The sequence below is a fragment of the Phodopus roborovskii genome, unplaced genomic scaffold (assembly GCF_943737965.1).
Source record: "Phodopus roborovskii unplaced genomic scaffold, PHOROB, whole genome shotgun sequence".
NCBI classification, from domain to species: Eukaryota; Metazoa; Chordata; class Mammalia; order Rodentia; family Cricetidae; genus Phodopus; species Phodopus roborovskii.
In genome coordinates this window covers 35053113-35073996 of record NW_026126418.1, presented here as the reverse complement: position 1 = coordinate 35073996, position 20884 = coordinate 35053113, and the positions used below count along the sequence as shown (strand labels likewise).

Here is a 20884-nt window from a genome sequence, read left to right as displayed (position 1 = left end):
AACCAATAGGTTTGTGATATCCTAACTGGGAAATGTAAAGTTCGATGCTCGATGTCGTGCTGCGCACACACGAGGAGAAAGAGCTGAAGAGCTGAGGACCCCAGGGAGGAGGTTGATATGTAAAGGGGACAAAGGGAGGGGGTTGGTGAGAGGGCTCTGTACTACGCTCCAATCTAAGGGTGATTTATGTCTGTTCCAGAATGATGGGACGAGACTGCGCTGGGCTTGAAGGTTCAAAGCTTTTCTGGGCAGGCTACATGGTCATCATCCTCGTCCTTGCATCTCAGCCTGTTGCAGAGAACCTCAACCCGGGCCTGGGAGGCACGTGGTGTGTGTGTGTGTGTGTGTGTGTGTGTGTGTGTGTGTGTGTGTGTGTGTCCTTTCACTGTGGTGGTCCAGGGATCCAAACATTCCTTTCTGCACTGAAGGGTTTTCCTCATTGTTGCTGCCTTTGTGCTCTAGTGTTGCCAACTTAACCGGAATTCCAGACGTGGTTTGCACAGCAGGGCTCAAGCTGACCATACCAGCCAGCCCTGCTTGTGCAGGGGACCACGCAGCGTTAATCCCAGAATAACGCAGAAAGGGGAGGGAGGACATAAAAAACGGTGGGAATGGGGAATGACTAAGAGAGCATGATCCATCCTTCCTCACACTTTTGTCCCAGATCTGTGGCTCTAGAGGGAGGTCTGTGCCACACATGCTTATCTCAGGTATTTATACCTAAGGATGCTTATGACTAGATTGGGAGAATTAAGTCTATGGACCAGTTCTCTGGCAATGCCCAACGTAATTAATTCAATTGCAATTTAATTGCCAGCATTACATCTGATGCAAAAGTGTAATTTGTTTCACATTTCTCTCTCCATACACATATATGGGCTCTACAGAGCTCTCATTGGGAGAGGACAGGGGAAAGCACTCAAAAGTGAACTCTACTGAGTACATTTATGCCAATTGGCTCTCTTGATATACAATTTTTGTCATCTGTATTATCCTCATCTTAATATCAAATTATTAGAAATATCTCCAAGTATTTGCTTCTACCACGAACCAATTTCGTGCTTCCTATCGTGGTCATGAGGTTGTACAGTCTCCTTAGGTAAAATCCGACTTCCATTGATAATAATCCAACCCTGAGTTTCCTCCTGAGAGCCACTGATACACTTGCCCACTGGACAGCTCCAATTTAAATTCCTCAGGATTAAGCCTGAACCATAAACTCCAGGACTTCGGTAAGGAACATCACCAGAAATCTAAGACATTCTTGAATCCTCCTGCTTCTCATATCCAAATGCAACAGATCATGGATTCTACGAAATCCAGCTCCATTCACTTCCTCAACCAAACCCACTTCCTCAATATTATTACCATAGTCTTCAACCTCTCCCATCTGCATTATAGCAAGAACCTTATCACTGATTGGTTCCTTGCTCTCAACCCTATCCTCCCTTCCTGTTTTCCATTCAGGAAAGAACTACTTTTTTTAAAAACAACAACAAATGTCAATCGTAAATTTATTCATTTGTTGGGGGAGGGATGAGTGTACATGTCATGGGCCACATGTATAAGTCAGAGGACAATTTGTGGAGTGGACTCTCCTTCTACCCTGTGGGTTCTGGGAACCAAATTTGGGCTTTCTTCTAGAAATGACCAGGAAGGGACACCCATGATACCTCAACAATATGCACACCTAAGCAGGAGCTGAAGGATGACAATATCAATAGATATGCTGTGTCACAGGCCCTTATCCATAGACTACAGGCAACTAAAGACTTCTGAAAGGGGGAGGGTGAGACCCCCTAATTGGTTATCCAATTCCAAATTGTCATACCCAAAATCATATATACGTAAGAGCAACACTAAAGAGACATAAATGCATGTATTTATGTATTTATGCACTTGCAGATATATGTAAGGAGAACAGGAAAAAGAAGTCATGAATTTGAAAGGGAGCCAGGAAGGGATTCATGGAAGGGGTTGCATGAAGGAAGGGGAAAGGAGAAATATATATACCTGCTTCAACCATGTAGGCAAAATTAAGAGACCTTGCATAGACCCAAAGGTTTTCAGAGTTGACTAATTTCCTGGCAGGTCTCCTGATTCTAGATCCTAACCTGGTGTCCCCTTACAACAGAGTGAGAAGTTGGTAAGCTTAAGGAGAAACATGTCTCCTGCAAAACAAGCCAGACAAAATCCATCAGAATGGACAATAGGGATGGAAGTATGACTCACTGGCAAACAGAACACTTAGCACTCAAAGCCCTGGGTTCCATTCCTAACACCAGAAAAGAAAATAAAGTCCAAAAAGATATCAGAGGAGATCAAATGTGGTACAATGGGCCTGTGACCCCAGCTCTTGGGAAGTAGATGTGAAAGACTAACTAGAAGTTTGAGCCCAGCCTTGTCTACATAATAAATGCCAGGCCAGCATTACAAGTCAAGATCCTGCCTTAAAAAATAAAAGAACGCCTGGCAGTGGTGGTACATGCCTTTAATCCCAGCATTGGAGGCAGAGGCAGGTGCATCTCTGTGAGTTCAAGGCCAGCCTGGTCTACAGAGTAAGTTCTAGGACAGCCAGTCACACAGAGAAATCCTGTCTCGAAAAAAAAACAACAAAAACAAACAAACAAATGAACAAAAGACAAGGACAAAACAGCAATAACAATTATTTAAAAGTCTTGGCAAATATTAAGAAAATCAGCACCCTAACAAGTCTCACTGACAGGGAAAAAAAGTTAACTAAAATTATAATGTCCCCAAAAGTACAATTTAATATTTAGTGATAGGGTCACAGGAACTCCTGGAAGTCTCCAGGACTGAGGAGAGAACACGTGCTCTGATCTAGCCAGTACCATGGCACCTGTTCAGGGTTCAGGAAGATTTCACAATGCAGACTGATGGAAATAAATACAGCAGTAGTTTCAAAATCTTCAATGCCCTACCTTTTAAATTCCTCTCTAAGGAGCAGCCTGCAGGTAAGAGTCAGTGAAAAATATCAAACTGGATAATAAGTCTTCAGGGACAGAAGGCCAACAAGATTCCAGCCGCCCCAATCTTTCTTTTATCTCAGAAATGAACTGTGGTTGTACCAAGCTCTGTAGAAAGACTATCCAGACATAGGGGGGAAATCTGCATACAGTCAGATCCATACATGATCATTGAAGAGAAATTAATGGGGACAATTACCTCAAAGTCATAGTCACATACACATGTAAGCTTCCATGTTCACAGATTTGGAGACATGCAACAGAATTCAGCCAAGACCCCAAAAACCAAAACAAACAAAAATAACCTAGGTCTCTCTTCTTCATCATTAAGGTCCCCAAAACATAGTATAAGACTTGATACATAGCAGACCTTCAATAAATATTTGGAGAATGAATTAGTGAAATTAAGCAGGAAATTCACTTCATTTGTCTTCTGGCGTTTCACCCAAGTCAGGGTCTAAATACTGGACTGAACGTATAGACTCTTGAGATCCTAAGCACCAGGAGAAGCACCATTGAGGGTTTCAGAGTGTTCATTGCTCCTTAGCAACCTCTCCAGGACCCACAGTTAACTTCTCAGTGTGCACCAAAGCTCAGCAGTTCCTTCTCCGATGTCCCTGGGGACAATTGGTAGAGATATTTGTTTGTGGTTATCACAACTAGGGAATTCTCCTGTCATCTAGTGGGGAGAGGTCAAGGGTTCTGATAAAGATTTCACAGTGGACAGGGCAGTGTATCACAGTAAATACTTATTTGTCCCTAAACAGTGTGAGACCAAAAAACTCTGATAGAAGATCAACTCTTCCCAGGTTGGAAGTGATTTGGCATTCCTGTAATCCCAGCACTTTAGGAGTTAAGGTAGGAGAATTGCTATGAATTTGGGGTGAGCTTGGGCTACCTAGGAAGACTTCAAAACACAAAGTCTCTGGTAACAAAGCAATTCAGCTGCATTTCAGAATATAAGAACATCAAGAATAAAATTACAGGGGCTGGAGAGATGGCTTAGCAGTCAAAACACTGGGTGCCCTATCAGAGGGGCAGGGCTTGCTCTCCAGCACCCACATGGTGGCCCACAGCCCTCTATGGCTCCAGCTCCAGATAATGAGTTCCTTTTCTGGCCTCAGTGGACATCTGGCCTATGTGTGATGCACAGACATACAAGATAGAGCATGCAAACATACACAAAAAAAGCAAAACTATAGCATATATATATGTATGTATATATATATATATATCAAAATCATAGACTATATCTTAAGACCCCTGCTACTATCATTCCTTGCATATTGTTTGTTTTGTTTTGTTTTTTTACAGTGCTGACTTTGAACCTAGAGCCTCTCCCTTACTAGACAAGCACTCTGTTGCTGAGCCATACTTAGCCTTCAGCTTCCTAATAACTAGAAAAAGCACTGGGCAAAGGACTGAAATTCTGTAGCCCAAAGACAAACCAGTCATGGTGTCACATGCCTATAACCCCAGCACTATGGCTAAGGCAGTAAGATTGTTGCTAACAGACCACATTGGGTTAGATAGTGAGTTCCAGAAGCAAAGCAAAACAAAAACAAACCTGAGAAACAAAATCAAAGTCTATGCAAAAGAAATAGATAAGCCAGACCTGGTGGCATACACTTCTAGATCCCACAACTGAAGAGTCTGGCATACCCGTGAACTCATGAGTTCCAGACCAGCAAGACAAGAAGAACCTTGGAGACATTCAAGATTGGTATTTGTGGATAAGGACAAGGAAGAACCACCCAAGTAGCTTCTAAGGGAGTTGGAGCTGGGGCCCACTGTCAAATGGGGAACCATAGATCCCAATACAATGAGTTGGCAAAATGTTCAAAAATCCATTAGTCTTGCCCACAGCTGGCAAGAGGCTTTGGAAACTGTCAACTGAGCTACAGGACGTTGTCTACCCAGAAATGAAAATGTTCTTTCCCTTCAATCCACTTACTTTGGGAATTTGACCTGCTCAAAGAGAACTGATTGCACATACCCCTCCCCTTGAATGAAGTGCTTCTCAAGACCTTCAATGGCTGAGAGAACACTTGAGAGGCTGTTATAATGGCCCTGCTTCACCCAGGAAGAAACCACTTCCTCCATAGCAATCTGATTTGTTGCAGTCTCCTTCCAGCATTCTCTACACAGTGTGATGACACAGGCTTGTGTCATCTCTGGCACAAGGAAATAAATAGTGGATGGGCCATGGCAAAAATGGAGATGACAAATCTGCCCTCACACATTAGTGCTATTTAGACAAAAACTGAACAAGAAAAGCACTGATCTCTTTTCTCCTCTCCAGGCAGCTAGATGTTCTCCCCCCCCCCCCAAGCCATAGTGCAAATGTTTCCTCCTTTGTCATGGAAACTCCATCTGTTCTAGAAAAGTCTCCATTCTATGCCCTATCACAGCAAATAACACCACACAGACTCTCCTTTGCAATAAAAGGAGAATATGTCCTTTGGATAGATTCCTATTTTACCCCCATAAACTATATGCTCCTCGAGGTCTTTATTTTGTTGAGACAGGGTCTTGTATGGCCCAGGGTGGCCTTGAACTTCTTCTGCAAGCAAAGCTGACTGAACCTCTGGTCTTCTTTCTCCACGGTCCACGTGCTGGAATTACAGGTGTGCACCATTATGTGGGCTAACTATATTTTTAAAATACAAAACTGATTTATAGAAAACAAAACACAGACAACATCCTGGTATCCTACACCAAGTTTAGCCCAAGATGAACATCTTACCTGACTAAGGTTCATTCATCAAAACTGACATAAAGTATTATTAACTACAGTTTGTACTTTGAGCAGTTTTGCTTAGTTTCCTTTTCCTTTTTTAAAACTCCACCAAGAGGCCATATCACATCTAGTCATATTTGCTTAGGCCCCTCTTGTTTTGACAGCTTCTCAGACATTCCTTGTTTTTGATGACCAGGGCAGTTTTGAGGTGTATAGGTCAGGTATTTTGTATAATGTCCCTGAAGTGGGATTAGGCTGTTGTTTTTCTCATGACTACACTGTGTCCTGTGGAGGGCAAGCCTCCCCACCCCCCTCCCACCCTCCAACCCCACCCCCAGGTAAAATACCTTTCTTTTACCCTTGAATCAGGAATATACTGCATCAGCATGACCTATCATCAGTTAAGTAGCTGCTAACCTCTGTCACCTGGCCAAGCAGGGATTGTCAGGCTTCTCCACTGGAGTTACTCCTCATGGTGCCCCCTTTACATTCTCCTCATATTTGTTTGTTTGTTTTTGTTCCTTTATTTCTTTTCCTGAGATAGGAATTCCCTGTGTGGCCCTGACTGTCCTGGAACTTGCTCTGTAGACTGGCTTTGAACTCAGGGATCTGTCTGCCTCTGCCTCAAGAGTGCTAAGATTAAAATCATGTGCCACCATGCCTGTTTTGTTTTTTGAGATAGAGTTTTACTTAGCCTAGGATAGCCTCAAACCTACTACTTAGTCAAAAAAAAAAAAAAAAAAATGAGCTTGAACTCCCAACCCTCCATTTTTTAACTTGCCAAGTGCTAGAATTTCAGGGATGTGCCACCACATCCAATACATTCTATACTCTTTAGAAGGAAATCCAATTGCATACTACATTACCAAGCTGCTCCATACCCTTAAAAGATAGGCTTGTTAGTTTGCTCCTCTTTGTTTATTTATTCAATCACTTATTTATTTTATAATAGAATCTTGGCTGTTTAGTTTGTATTATGTTCTATGATCCAATAATACTTTTTGGTGGGGGTGTTTAAGACAGTGTTTCTGGATGTAACAGCTATGGAACTCACTTTGTACAACAGGCTGGCTTCGAACTCACTGAGATCTGCCTGCCTCTGCCTCTGGAGTGCTAGGGACAAAGGTGTGAGCCACCACTGGCCAGCCAATACTACATTTTTTATTACTCCAAATGGTCTAGGTTTAGGGCTCATTTAGGACTTGAACTGAATTCCCAGAGCCCATATTTTAAAATTGTCATGGTAGTACACACTTATAATTCCAGTGACAGAGATGATGATCCCTGGGCCATAATACAGGCCAGTCAGACCTAGACAAGTGCCTGAAAAAAAAAAAACAGGTGGACAGTATCAGATAAATGATACCTCAGGTCAACTTCTAGCCTCCCCAGGCACATGCACACAGATGCATGAACATGAGCACGCACACACACACTTGCTGAGCTGACTCTTGTCTTTTTGACACACTCCATCATTGTGGGATTATCAATTGTTGTATTTGTGTTGTTATTTAGTTTTAGTTTTGAGTCCTTCCCTACTTGGCATCATTATAAGATGGTCTGAGAACTGGAGATAAGATGTTTCAAGTGCTTCTGTCTTCTATATTCCCTCATCCAGCATTACATCAATAAAGGTCTTGCTCTTTCTTTTCTGCCGTGATAAGGATTGACCTCAAAGCCCCAAAGCCCCAAACATGCCAGGCAAGCATTTTACCACCCTCCCACCTAGTTATAGCCTTAATATTCTCTCTCTCTCTTTCTCTCTCTCTCTCTCTCTCTCTCTCTCTCTCTCTCTCTCTCCTCTCTCTCTGGTGTGTGTGTGTGTGTGTGTGTGTGTGTGTGTGTGTGTGTGTGTGTGTGAATGTGATGGTTCACATGAACTTGTGGAGATCAGAGTACAGCTTTCATGAGTTGGTTCCCTCCCACCACCTTGTGAGTTCCATGGATCAAACTTCAGTCACCCTAGTTGGCAGCAAATGCCCTTTCCTGCTGACCTGCTCGACTGGCTCTATTTTTTTTTTTTTTTTTTTCAAGACAGGGTGTAGGTCATTGTCCAGGTTTGTCTGAACTCACTCAGTAGTCCAGACAAGGCTTGGAACTGCTCTGGGATTTCTGAGAGGCTAGAATTACAGATCTGCATCACCAGGCCCAACTTCATACCTTCTTCATTTTTTTTTTTTTTTTTAATGGTGAAAAAGTGTGTATTTGGAATTAGCCAGCTGGACTCAGTTTAAATGATCCCAATTTTGTTGGCAACATCCAGAGCATCATAATCAGGAGCCAACCGAACATACGCTTTCTTCTCTCTGTCAGGCCTTATGAGGGTGTTGACTTTGGCCACATCAATGTCATAGAGTTTCTTCACAGCCTGTTTGATCTGGTGCTTGTTGGCCTTGACGTACACAATGAACACAAGTGTGTTGTTGTCTTCTATCTTCTTCATGGCTGACTCAGTGGTCAGAGGGAATTTGATGATGGCATAGTGGCCAAGCTTGTTTCTCCGGGGAGCGCTCTTCCGAGGGTATTTGGACTGCCTCCAGAGCCACAGGGTCTTGGGCCGTCGGAAGGTGGGTGACGGTGCGAATCTTCTTTTTGTGGCTGTGAACGCCTTTCAGCACTGCCTTCTTGGCTTTCAAGGCCTTCACTTTGGCTTCGGCTTTGGGAGGGGCAGGAGCTTCCTTCTTCGCTTTCGACACCATCTTGGCGAAAAGCTACCTTCTTCATTTTGAATCTGAACATTTGCTGGTCATGCATTATGGTGCAGGTTACAAAATGTTATTTATCATTATCCTGTGTGTGAACAATGTTGGGAGGCTAGAGATCCACTCAGGGAGCCCATCCCATGGCATGTGAAGTGTGGAGTTGGTTCTTTCCTTTCATCTTTACATGGGTTCCACAGAGCTAACTTGAGCCTCCAGACTTACGCTACCAGATGGGCCATCTCATTAACCCTGAACTAAAACTTTTGTCAGACATCATGCAAAATCCCAGCTAGCTAGTATTCAATCAGCAAGCCTTGTTGATGGCTTATTGCCCAAGGAAAGACTGTACGATCTTAAGCTAAAAGAGCCTGCCTGGGGAAAGAATGAACTTCTCATCCAGAATGGAAGAGATTGCTGGACTAGTTTATATAAAAAAGCAGTTGGGAAGTGGGATGTGGTGGCATTTGGAAGGTAGAGAGAGGCAAGAGGATCAAAAATTTAAGGTCACCCTGGCTACATAACAATTTCAAAGACACCTCAGACTATACAGGACCCTCTCTAAATTAGAAGGCAAAGAGAAGGTAGAAAGAGCAGCCAGATGTGATGATGCACAAACACAGTTCCAGCTACTTTGAAGACAAGATATGAACCTCAGTTGAGCTTAGGGGTTTGAGGCCAGCCTGGGCAACATAAGGAAATTTCATCTCAAAACCATCTCAGAACCAACAAAAATTATAAGGCAATAAATAATACTGAATGGTAAGACTGAGAAAATACTTGCTAAATACACATGACATAAAAAAGGTTGTGTACTATTTTTTTTTCAGTTGGTACTGGATGTGATGTTATAAACCTATGATCCCAGCACTTTGAGAGACGGTGGCACAGCCAGGCAGCAGTGACACACACCCTTAATTCCAGCGTTCCAGATGTAGAGGCAGAGGCAGAGAGATCCCTGAGTTGGTCTATGGAGCTAGTTCCAGGATAGCCAGGACTGCATACAGAAACCCTGTCTCAAAACAAAGACACAAACAAAAAAGATGATGGTATAAGGATGAGGACTTTAAAGTCAACCTCAGCTACATAATGAAGTTTGAGGCCATCCTGGAATACATAAGGCAAGATACCTTTTATTGGAGAGAGGGAGGGAGAGAGAGAGAAAGAGAGGGAGGGAGAGAGAGAGAAAGAGAGAGAGGAGAAAGCAAAAAGAAAGGAGGGAGGGAGGAATAGAGAGAGAGGAAGGAAGAGAGAGAGAAAGGAAAGAAGGAAGAGAGAGAAGAGAGAAAGGAAGGAATGAAGAGAGAGAGAGAGAGGAAGGAAGAATTTGTAAACACAGTAATAACTCCCATTTATGAGTACCTACCACTATGTGCCAGGCAGGCACAGTAGTATATCAAACTTACTCTTCATAGCATTGCTATGAAGTGGGTATCATGATTACTCCTATTTTACAGATAAGGAACCTAAGCTCATAGAGTGTAGGTGATTTTTCTCCAAGATTATACATTTAGATAGTTGCAGACCTGGAATTTAAGCCCAAATAAGAATAGCTACAGAGAATCTAAACTTATACTTTCTCTGAAAACAGATCTGTGATCAAAAGACTGGGGTATGTAATTAATATCAGAAATAATTCCCAGGCATAAGGGATAAAATCGCATAAGGAAAGAGAAGGTAGCCTTCATTCTAAGAGAGATGGAGGATGCCTTAAGCTTTAACCATCCACAAGCACTTACCTAACACCTCCCATCCTGGATTAGTTGAAAGCTATTCCCCAGGACATTAGCTTGGTGTAAAGTGATGTCTAGATCCATGTGTGCTGAGCTTACCCTGTCTATAGCCATGGAAATGCTCTATGATAGAAGGTCCCATGGGCTCAGTGCTTCCAGTAAGAGGAGTGGAAGGTCCTATGAGAAACCAAGCCAGCAGGCAACTCTTACCCAAGTGTTACTCAGTTCTTTCACATGTTAATTTACTTCATAATAGGATAATTTTAAAAATCCCACTTGTTAATATTACCACCAAAATAAGCATTTAAGTATGATATTATCATCAGAATTCAAGTGACAGACAGGACAAATATATATATATATATATATATATATATATATATATATATATTGATTTATTTTTTTATTTTTATTTTACATATCGATCCCAGTTCCCTCTCCCTCTTTCCCTGTCTCCCACCCTCTCAAGCCCCCTGACCACCCTTCCCTCCCACCCCCCCATTCCACATGTAGGGTGATGCCCCCCCAGGAGGGGCATCTACATCTTTCAAGTCATTTGGAGTAGGGACTAGGACTTCTCTCCTCTCTCTAGATTAAGGGAATATCCCTCCATGGGGGATGTGCCACCAAAGCCCTTTCGTGCACTAGAAATACATCCTGGCTCTACTGTCTGAGGTCCCTTAGACTGTTCAGGCCTTCTAGCTGAGACCCATATTCAAGGAGGTCTGAGTCAGTCCCATGCTGGATTCCCAGATATCAGTCTGGGAGCTCATTATTTCATCCTTGTTCAGGTAAGCTGTCTCTGTGGGTTTCCGTAGCCTGGTCTTGTCCTCCCTCTCTGCATCTGGATTCTAGTTCGGCTCAATGTTTAGCTGTGGGTGTTTGCTTCTGTTTCCATCAGCTACTAGATGAGGGTTCCATGATGGTGGACAAGTTAGTTGCCGATCTCATTATCAGGGAAGGGCATTTAAGGTCGCCTTTCCACTGTTGCTCAAATTGTTAGTTGGGGTCAGTCTTGTAGGTCTCCGGACATTTCTCTAGGTTCAGTTTTCTCTTCAATCCTATAATGGCTCCCTCTTTCATGCACTCTCTCTCTCTCTCTCTCTCTCTCTCTCTCTCTCTCTCTCTCTCCTCTCTTCTATTCCTCTTATTCAATCTTCCTAGTCGCATGTGCTTTCCTCTCCTCCCCTTCTCTTTCTCCTAGTTCCCTCTACACACACACACACACACACACACACACACACACACACACACTCCCCATGTGCTCTGGAGATCTTGTCGATAGGACAAGTTTTTTAAAATCTTAATTTTCCCATTGAAAACATAGAATCTCTACCTACTGAACATAATGTACCCTATTATTATAGAAAATCTTTAGTAACATATACATCCTTAAATGACCTAGTATGTCTGGGTGTATTGTAAGACAACATTTGTATGGCAGATCATAAAAGGTATAGAACTATACTTATATGCTTTAGAAATTATATACTGTTAACATGAAGCTGATACTACACCTTAATATTTAACCCTGAAAAATACAACATCTTCAAAGGTAAGTCAGTATAAACAGTTAAGTTCTCTTTTTAATTACAGCAAAAATAAAATATTCTGAACCATTAGCAGTAGAAAAGAGCCAGGCATGCTGGTGCACACCCGTAATACCAACATTGAGACAGGAGGATTGCCATGAGCTTGAGTTCATTTTAGGCTACATAGCAAGTACAGCTGAAGATGCAGAATTGCATAGTGAAACCCTATCTCAAACAAAGTATTTGGAAGGTAGGTAGCAGAGAGACAGGGGTCTGGCTCTTCCTGCCATTGGACCTCGCCTGACCATGGCAAATACAAAGAGAAAGAAAACTTTTTCATTTAATTAAGTAGCTTTAGAAATGCTTTGTTAGAGAGTTGGTTCTTCAAGAAAATCGACACGATAGATAAACCTTTACTCAAACTAACCAAGAGGCAGAGAGAGAACATGCAAATTAACAAGATCAGAAATGAAAAGGGGGAATATAACAACAGACACTGAGGAAATCCAGAGAATCTTCAGGTCATACTTTGAAAACCTGTACTCCACAAAATTTGAAAATTTAAAGAAAATGGACAATTCTCCTAGATAGATATCACTTACCAAAATTAAATCAAGAACAGATAAGCAATTTAAATAGACTTGTAGCCTGTAATGAAATAGAAGCAGTCATCAAAAGTCTCCCAACGAATAAAAGCCCAGGGAAAGATGGTTTCAGTGCAGAATTCTACCAAAAATTCAAAGAACAGCTAACACCAATACTCCTCAAAGTGTTCCACACAATAGAAGCCAAACTCTTTTTATAAGGCTACAATTACCTTAGTACCCAAGCCACACAAAGATACAACCAAGAAAGAGAACTACACACCAATATCCCTCATGAACATTGATGCAAAAGTACTCAACAAAATACTGGCAAATCAAATCCAAGAACACATCAGAGAAATCATCCACCATGACCAAGTAGGCTTTATTCCGGAGATGCAGGGATGGTTCAACATACAAAAATCCACCAATGTAATCCACCATATAACAAACTGAAAAAGAAAAATCATATGATGATCTCACTAGATGCTGAAAAATCCTTTGACAAAATCCAACAGCCCTTCATGATTAAGGTATTGAAGAGATCAGGGACAAAAGGAACATACCTAAACATAATAAAAGCAATATACAGCAAACCAACAGCCAACATAAAACTAAATGGAAAAAAAACTCAATGTGAATTCCTCTAAATCAGGAATAAGACAAGGCTGTACACTCTTTCCATATTTCTTCAATATTGTACTTGAAGTTCTAGCTAGAACAATAAGACAACAAAATGAGATCAAGGGGATACAAATTGGAAAGGAAGAAGTCAAACTCTCACTATTTGCAGATGATATGATAATTTATATAAGCGACCCGAAAAACTCTACCAGGGAACTCCTACAGCTCATAAACACCTTCAGCAAAGTGGTAGGATACAAGATTAACTAAAAAAAAAAAATCAGTAGCCCCAATATCTACAGATGATAAAGGGGCTGAGAAAGAAATCAGAGAAGTGTCACCTTACCTTTTACAATAGCCACAAGCAACAAAAAATATCTTGGGGTAACACTTGCCAAACAAGTGAAAGATTTATATAATAACAACTTTGATTCTTTAAATAAAGAATTTAAAGAAGATACCATAAAAAGGAAAGATCTCCCATGCTCTTGGATAGGTAGGATGAACATAGTAAAAATGACAGCCTTGCCAAAAGCAATCTACAAATTCAATGCAATCCCTATCAAAATCCCAGCACAATTTTTCACAGACATTGAAAGAACAATACTCAGCTTTATATGGAAAAACAAAAGACCCAGGATAGCTGAAAACAACCCTGTACAATAAAGACACATCACCATCCCTGACTTCAAGCTCTATTATAGAGCAATAGTCCTGAAAACAGCTTGGTACTGGCACAAAAATAAACAGGAAGACCAATGGAATTGAACTGAAAACCCTGATATCAACCCACAAACCTACAAACACCTGGTTTTTGACAAAGAAGCTAAAATCATGAAAAAAAGAAAGTATCTTCAACAAATGGTGTTGGCATAACTGGATGCTGACCTGCAGAAGACTGCAGATAGACTGTCTATTGCCATACACAAAACTTAAGTCCAAGTAGATCAAGGACCTCAACATAAATCCAGCCATACTCAACCTCTTAGAAAAGAAAGTCGGAGCATAACATCCTGAACATAATATCAGTAGCACAGACACTGAGATCAACAATTAATAAATGGAATCTCCTGAAAAGCTTCTGTAAGGCAAAGGACACAGTCAACAAGACAAAACGGCAGCCCACAGAATGGGAAAAGATATTCACCAACCCCACATCTGACAGAGGGCTAATTTCCAAAATATACAAAGAACTCAAGAAGCTAGTTACCAAAACACCAAATAATCCAATTAAAAAGTGGGGTACAGAACTAAATAGAGAATTCTCAATAGAGGAATCTAAAATGGCTGAAAGACACTTAAGAAAGTGCTCAACTCCCCTAGCCATCAGGGAAATGCCAATCAAAACAACTCTGAGATACCATCTTACTTCTGTCAGAATGGCTAAAATCAAAAACACCAAAGACAGTTTATGCTGGAGAGGATGTGGAGAGAGGGGAACACTCCTCCACTGCTGGTGGGAGTCCAAACTCGTACAGCCACTTTGGAAATCAGTATGCGGTTTCTCGGGAAAATGGGATCAGTCTACCTCAAGATCCAGTAATTCCACTCTTAAGCATACACTCAAAAGATGCACATTCATACAACAAGGACTTCAGTTCAACTATGTTCATAGCAGCATTATTTGTAATAGCCAGAATCTGGAAGCTACCTAAATGCCCCTCAACTGAAGAACAGATGGAGAAAATGTGGTACATTTACACAATGGAGTACTACTCAGCGGAAAAAAACAATGGAATATTGAAATTCAAAGGCAAATGGATGGAACTAGAAGAAATCATCCTGAGTGAAGTAACCCAATCACAAAAAAAGACATATATGACTCATATATGACTTTTAGATATAGAGCAAAGGATTACCAGCCTACAATCCACACCACCAGAAAAGCTGGGAAACAAGTAGGACCCTAAGAGAGACATACATGGTTCACTGGAGAAGAGGAAAGGGACAAGATCTCCTGAGCAAATTGGGAGCAGGAGGGGGGGAGAGTTAGGAGAAAGAGAAGGGGAGAAGAAGAGGGGAGAGGAGGCCATGAGGGAGCAGGAAGATTGAGTCAGGGGAAGAATAGAGGAGAACAAGAAAAGAGATACCACAATAGAGGGAGCCATTATAGGTTTTAAGAGAAATCTGGCACTAGGGAAATGTCCAGAGAGCTACAAGGATGACCCCAACTAACAATCTAAGTAATAGTAGAGAGCCTACCTTAAATGCCCTTCCCCAGTAATGAGATTGATGACTATCTTATATGCCATCCTAGAGCATTCATCTAGTAGCTGATGGAAGCAGAAACAAACACCCTCAGCTAAACACTGAGCCAGACTCTTGGATTCCAGTTTCAGACAGGAGGAGTGATGAGCAAAGGGGTCAAGACCAGGCTGGAGAAATCCATAAAAACTGCTAACCTGAATAAGGGAGAGCTCATGGAATCTAATCTGATAGCTGGGAAACCAGCATAGGACTGACCCAGATTCCCTGAATGTGATGTTAGTTGGGAGGACTGAGCAGTCTATGGGGCCTCTGGCAGTGGATCAGTATTTATCCATAGTATAGGAATGGACTTTGGGAGCCCATTCCACATAGAGGGATACTCCCTCAGCCTAGACACATGGAGGAGGTCCTGGGCCCTGCTCCAAATGATATGACAGACTTTGAAGACTCCCCATGAAAGGCCTCACCCTCCCTGGGGAACAGAAAGGGGATGGGATGGGGGTTGGTGGGGGAAACAGGAGGACAGGGACAGGAGGGTGTGGGAACTGGGATTGATATATAAAACAAGCTTGTTACGAGATTAAAGAGTTAGGACTAATTTTCTACTTACACAACTAAACTCAGGATAGACGACAAGGCTCTGCTAGCAGAGTACAAGCATGAGGCACTGAGCTGGATCCCTATCACCAGTAAATAAATAAATGAATAATTAAATAGTCCTTTTTAGCTTACATAACCACGGTCAGCCTCCTCACGGTTTTCCAGATGGGAAAGTTGAGGGAACTTTAGCCCATGGGCTTTAGAAACAAGCCCTGCAAACTCTTTCTTCCAGCAAGGCCCTTTGAGTAGGGAGGTAAAGATAGCAACAAACTTCCTTCCCATCTACACGTCTTTCCCTCTCTGCCCGAGAGCTGGCTGGTTTTCCTCTCTGCTTTTGTCTTCCAGCCCCAGCATGAAAGCTTGCTTTCTGTTGTCCTTCTCCATATAGCTCTTTCAATTAGTAACCAGACAACTGCTCCCAATACCAGAGAAAAGAAGGGGTGTTGGAACAAGGACATTACAAATTCAGTTTTTAAACAAGTACTTACTTGCATTCTTAAATTAGCATACAAATAGCAGGTGTCCTTGTACCATTTTCGTACATCATAATTTTGATTGATTCTTACCACCGCCGCCACTACTCATGCATTCTTCCCCCCCCCCTTTTTTTTTAAAGTTCTTGTTACAATTATTCATTTATTTGTATGTGGGGGCAGGGAGAACATGGGCCAAGGCATGCACGTGGAGGTCAGAGGACAACCTGTGGGGGCAGGTTCTCTCCCTCCACCATGTGGGTCCCAGGGATCAAACTCAGGTCATCAGTCTTGGGAGCCTTACCCGCTAAGCCATCTTACCAACCCCCTTCCTCCTCCCCCTTTCTCTTCTTCCTCCTTGTCCCCCCCCCTCTCGTGTGTGTGTGTGTGTGTGTGTGTGTGTGTGTGTGTGTGTGTGTGTGTGTGAATCAAAGCCAGGCCAGGCTCCACTCTCAAGCAATGCTCCGAGAAGCATTTAAGAGTTTAGCTAGAAATGGAATCGTATAAATTGAGGCTAGGAATGTAGGTTAATGGTAGAAGGCTTTCTGCATGAGATCCTGGTTTCAATACCCAGCACTAAAAGAGCAACAGCAGATAGTCTCACATTGACTAATAGCAGCAGACTGGTACTAGCTTCAGCAACAGAAGCATTACCATCAATTTAAAAAAAAAAAAAGACCAAAACCAAACCAAAAGATCTGGCAAGATGGCTCAGCAGGTAAAAAGACACATTAGCCTGATACTCTGAGTTCAATCCTCAGAACCAACACCAAGGTAGGTGTAGGTCTTAAAAAATTGTCCTCTAACCTCTACCTGCTTGCTCCAACAAGCATCATGCTCACATACATGAAGGAGAAGAAAAACTTAAACATATAGTAAAGTGTGGTACTCACCCTTCATCAACCCCCCCCAAAAAACAAACAAACAAAAAACATTTCCTTTCGAAACAATTGGAAACCATTAAAGAAAACCACAACCAGTCGAAACCCAGAGTTGTGAAGCCCAGTCCCAATGGATATTGTGACAAAACAATTCCCAAACCTAAGATTCAGGAGCATTACAAAAGAGAGGGCTGAAAGAAAGATTTTAAGAGTCAGAGCATAAGGATGTTTGCTGTGAGACTGTGCCTTTTAGTAACATCAGAAGCTCACCCATAAAGTCTCACCAATGTGACTATCTAAACATGAGCTGAACAAGGACAACAGACACACTACAGGGAAAACCTGTGAGAATTCAACCCTACACAGAAAACAAGGGAATCCTGAGACTAGGAGAAAGTCTTCTCCAGGGAAGAGCACACCAATGGTTATCCAATATCAAGTGGGAAGCCCTGAAAATGTACATACAAGTAACACTGTACAGACTGAGTAGATTATATTTAGGAATATATTATATATGATATATATATATGCATGTATGTATGTGTATATGTATGTATGTATAGCTATGTATGTATTTGTATCTATATATACATGTAATAACAATCAAGGAAAAAGATCCCAGCATTTGGGAGGCAAAGACAGGCCCGTCTTTGTGAGTTCGAGGCCAGCCTGGTCTACAGAGCCAGTTCCAGGACAGGCTCCAAAGCTACAGAGAGAAACCCTGTCTCGAATCCCTCCCACCCACAAGGAAAAAAAATGAAAGAAGGAATTAAGAGGCCATGAATTTGAAAGAGAACAAGGACATGTAGGAGAGTTTGGAGGGAGGAAAAGAAAGGAGGAAATGAGGTAATTATATTATAATCTCAATTCAAAGCTGGGCAAGATGGCTCACTCCTATAATCCCAACACCCAGGAAGGTATGACAGGTGAATGGACATGTTCGAAGCTAGTGTAGGCTACATAGTAAGCTTTGATAAGACCTTCTCTCACAACCAGATCAAAGCAAAACAGCAGCAACAACAACAAAAAAAAAGCTTACAGGAAATATAAACAATGGTTCACAGATACACAAACCTTGAAGGACTTTTCAGATGGTTGACACCATTAGGCTCTGCATTTAGCCTGTCTACACCTACTGAATATCAGGTGCCCGCTCTCCCTCTTTTTGTGTGTGTATGGCAGGTGGGGGATGGTTATATCCTACTAAAGCAATAAAGACTGTATTCATTGTGTGCACACCAATTGCTCTGGAAGTGTGGAGAAGAAACAGAATTTCCTTTAGGGGAAAAATCTTGGAGAAGCACAATGTCAGCTGAATATAAGTAACTCATATGGCTGACAAGAGAAGAGTGTAACACTCATTTATATAGTAGATTAAGTTCTTTGTAGCCTATGTAACAAAGTATTTTGAGGAGGTGGAGAAGGTTTGGTTGTTTTCTGAGATCGGGTCTCATATAGCGTAGGCTGTCCTTTAACTGTCTGTGTAGCAGAGGATGGCCTTGAATTCCTAAACCTCTGGGTCCCCAAGGTTGGGACTGCAACATGCATGGCCACATCCAGCCATACCAGGTCTTTTAATCCACTTAGAATCTTCTAGTCATAAACTATTTATATCCAAGTTCTTATCTTGAAGATGTTCTTAGAGACTAGTGTCATGAACTAGCTCAAAATATTTCATTAATAAAAGTACTTAGGAGATAGCTGGGTGTGGTGTTACATTCCTCTGATTCCATCACCCTGGTGGCTGAAGCAGGAAGATTAAAAGTTTGAGGTCATCCTGGCATTGTGGTGCTGCATGTTAGGAGACTGAAAAGAAAAAAACCCAGTGTGATGAAAAAGGGATCAGTCGGGGGAGCAAAAGTTCTAATGAATGATGTTTCAGCAGAGAAGCTGAACCAAGGGAAGAGTCTAGTCTGTGCTGAGGAAGGGAGAGGAAGCCAGAGAGGGTGTTGGACACAAGACACCCCTACACCAACCTAGGTATATATCTCATGCCAGGCTAGCCAGGCCTATTTAGCAAGACCTTGACTGGGGGGGAAAAAATGAATTTGGCGGGGAGCTAGAGTTGTAGCTAAGTGTACCCAAGACCCTGGGCTCAATCCCTACCTGTACAATCACCAAAAAAGGAATCACTGGGAACAAAATAATGTGAGTGTCCCTCTTTGGTATAGGCTACAAATCATTAATAATCACAGACATTGAATTTGAATAATAACACGTTCCCATCAAAGACTATCTCATGCAATTTGGCGAAGTCTATGAACTAGTAGACCAAAGAACATTAGAATTTATACAGTCTAGCCAGGCATGGTGGCACCAACCTGTAATCTCTGCTACTTGGGAGAGTCACAATTTCAAGGACTGTCATGGTTACAGAGTGAATTTGAAGCCAGCCTCGATGACTTGGTGAGACTCTATCTCAAAATGAAAAATAAAAAATGGCTGAGGCCATGGTTCAATAGTAGGACCAACAAGGCCCTGAGTTCAAACCCCAATACGCTCTTCCCTTCTCTCAACCCCAAGAGGAAAAAAAACAAAAAGTGATACATGTGTAGGCTGAGGCATGACTCAGAGATAGAGCACATATCGTATACAGTCTTGGTTTGATCAGGACCCTAACAACTAAATGACTAAAACCTGAGCAGGACATAGTGGTGCACACCTATGATCTGAACTCTTGGAAGGCTGAGAAGAATTACCAAGTTGGAAGTCAACCCTGGGCTACAGAGTGAGACTCCATACCAAAAAGAAAACATGATTTTTCAAGAGGATACATCTCAATTAGACTAATCAATAAAAGTGCATAGAAATATCTATGATTTTACTAAAATATGCCTTTCTGCCCACCTCTAGCCTAGTTTATGACTGAATTTTAGTATCTTCAGTTAATAAGAATGCACTGGTGCCCAGAAAGCCTATATGACAGCCAAAGTAGGTGACCTGTATCTGTGGTCCAAAGGTTGTGAGCCTCCCAGCCTGATGGTCACTGAATAGTCAATTTTTTACCCCTTTGCCAAGGGTTTTTCCTTAGAAATCCTTCCAGAAAAGCATCTCTTAGAAAGGAGTAAAGCCTCAACCCTTGGACCCTGAGACAATTAAAGTAACTGTTTTACTTGATGATAAACCATGGAGGAAGTTAGAAAAGAAAATGTTTAGCTCCTACTGTTGCCTTTGTACACATTGCAAGTTTGTAGAGCTTTAACGTTCTGTGGACAATCATGGCTCCAAGACTCCAATGTCAAGCTGGGCAGTGCTTCATGGGGGAGCTCCTAAAGAAAGGCAATAATCTCTAACCCATGCCTGGAGACCTTCCCACTATTAGAACCAAAGCAGTCTTGTCAGGAAACTGTCTTTCTCCCTGCCCCCAGAAAACCCAGTGCAGCCAAAAACACAATTTATTCAAAGGAAAGGAGTCACCAAGAATTTTAGACATCAGGGATTACCATGGTGAAGAACACCTCTCTCTGTGTTCTACCTGAAGCTGAACAACAAAGACCCATGTGTGAAATGAGCCTCCTTGGTCACTGCGTGTATGTAGTGCACATAGACATGTGCAAACAAACCCATTACATACATAAAATAAAAATAGTTTTTAAAGAAATGTCTAGGGATACATCTTAATGGTAGAGTACCAGCCAGGCATATACAAGGGCCGAGATTCAGCTCTCAGCACCAAATGAAAGACCACAAAGCAGAAACTCAAACCGACACCCAGGCTCTCCATCAGACCAGCTCAGTCAGGCTCTCTGGAGGTGGAGCAGAGGACAGAGAAACTGAGACTGGAGGAGACATAGTCATGATTTCACAGAACCATACAGACACG

At 42.0% G+C, this 20884-nt stretch overlaps 1 pseudogene; it reads right to left on the bottom strand.

The window, feature by feature from the left end:
* Positions 1–7919: 7919 nt before the first annotated feature.
* Positions 7920–8426, bottom strand: LOC127222447 (60S ribosomal protein L23a-like; annotated as a pseudogene).
* Positions 8427–20884: the final 12458 nt, after the last annotated feature.